Source organism: Heterodontus francisci, chromosome 34 (assembly GCF_036365525.1).
Source record: "Heterodontus francisci isolate sHetFra1 chromosome 34, sHetFra1.hap1, whole genome shotgun sequence".
NCBI lineage: Eukaryota > Metazoa > Chordata > Chondrichthyes > Heterodontiformes > Heterodontidae > Heterodontus > Heterodontus francisci.
The window spans coordinates 42,032,552-42,034,596 of NC_090404.1; the positions used below are offsets into that span (position 1 = coordinate 42,032,552).

Below are 2,045 nucleotides of genomic sequence, written 5' to 3' on the forward strand. Positions count from 1 at the left end.
AAAAGTAAAAGTGAAATGGGGGACCACTCATGCTCTGAAATGATTGAACTCAATGTTCAGTCCGGCAGGCTGTGGTGTGCCTAATCGGTAAATGAGATGATGTTCACTGGAAGATTGCAGCAATCCCAGGACAGAGATGTGGACTGAGGGGAGGTGTTCAGCAAACCAGTCACCCAGTCTGCGTTTGGTCTCCCCAGTGTAGAGGAGACCACTTTGCGAGCAGCGAATACAGTATACTACATTGGAATATGTACAAGTAAGTCGCTGCTTCACCTGAAAGGAGTGTTTGGGGCCTGGGATAGTGAGGAGAGAGGAGGTAAATGGGCAGGTATTACACCTCCTGCGATTGCAGGGGAAGGTCCCATGGGACGGGGACGAGGTGGTGGGGGTAATGGAGGAGTGGAGCAGGGTGTCGCAGAGGGAACGATCCCTTCAAAATGCTGACAGGGGAAAGGAGGGGAAGATGCATTTGGTAGTGGCATCACGCTAGAGGTGGCGGAAATGGTGGAGGGTGATCCTTTGGATATGGAGGCTGATGGGGTGGTAAGTGAGGACAAGGGGAACCCTGTCACGGTTCTGGGAGGGAGGGGAAGGGGTGAGGGTAGAGGTGCGGGAAATGGGCCAGACACGGTTGAGGGCCCTGACAACAACAGTGGGGGTGGGGGGTGGAATCCTCAGTTGAGGAAAAAGGAGGTCATATCAGAAGCACCGTCATGGAAGGTAGCATCATCAGAGCAGATGCGACGGAGATGGAGAAACTGGGAGAATGGAATGGAGTCCTTACAGGAGGTAGGGTGTGAGGAAGTGTAGTAGAGGTCGCTGTGGGAGTCGGTGGGCATATAATGGATATTAGTAGACAATCTATCCCCAGAGATGGAGACAGAGAAGTCGAGGAAGGGAAGGAAAGTGTCAGGGATGGACCATGTAAAGGTGAGAGAAGGGTGGAAATTGGAAGCAAAGTTAATAAAGTTTTCCAGTTCGGGGCGGGAGCAGGAAATGGCACCGATACAGTCATCAATGTACCAGAAAAAGAGTTGGGGGAGGGGGCCTGAGTAGGACCAGAACAAAGAATGCTCGACATATCCCACAAAAAGACATGCATAACTAGGACCCATGGGGGTACCCATAGCAACACCTTTGACTTGAAGGAAGTGAGTGGAGTTGAAGGAGAAGTTGTTCAATGTGAGAACAGGCTGATTTTTGTGTTTATTTCTCACCTTTTGTTCAGCTTCCGCAATATCTGTTTGATGTTAACACATTTGAACATTTCCAATAAGCAAATAGAGTCATTTTCGAGGAAAATTACACTAATTTCGCTGTGAGCAGGGTTCGAACCTATGCAGGGAAACCCCCATCGGATTTCAAGTCCAACACCTGAACCACTCGGCCATCACAGCACAGTAAAAGCTCCCCTTTGTATTTAATTATCGCTACAATACTTTATGCAACTGACTTTGCACATATTCTGGGAATCATTGTCTTTGAACCTTGAATTGCATTACATCTCCCATTTAATGTGAAAATTAACATGATGGAATCAGTGAATTTTACAGCACAGAAGGAAGCCTCTCGACCCGCCGAGCCTGTGCCAGCTCTTTGGAAGATCAGTCAGTTTAATCCCACAATCCAGCTTTTCCCCATCACCCTGGAAATCAGTCCTCTTCTCTTCTCGCTATTCTCTGTTTTATATCCCTCAGATAATTATGTATCCAGGCTGTCACTGGTCCTTTAATTCCATCACTTTAATTTTTCTAACAAGTTGATTATGTGGTATTTCACCAAATGACTTTTGAAAATCCATCTCCACAACAGCAACCACATTACCACTGCCCTCATCAAAAGTCTCCGTTACTTCATCAAAGAACACAGTTCATGAGAAAAACACCAACTGCCATGAAATCAAAACCCAGTTCCTCAATTCACATTCCTTGTCTCAGAAAATTCCCCAAAGAAATATTATCAGCATTCCGACTCTGTCCTTCCAAAGGCCAGTCCTGCTTTTGTAGTGTGTGTCTGCCGAGCAGTCACTCAGACCGAAATGTATG

The 2,045-nt window shown here is 46.9% G+C and overlaps 1 non-coding gene across 1 annotated transcript; it reads right to left on the minus strand.

Moving 5' to 3' along the window:
• Nucleotides 1-1,314: 1,314 nt before the first annotated feature.
• trnas-uga (transfer RNA serine (anticodon UGA)) lies at nucleotides 1,315-1,397 on the minus strand. Its single transcript has one exon. It is a non-coding gene; the product is annotated as a tRNA-Ser (tRNA).
• Nucleotides 1,398-2,045: the final 648 nt, after the last annotated feature.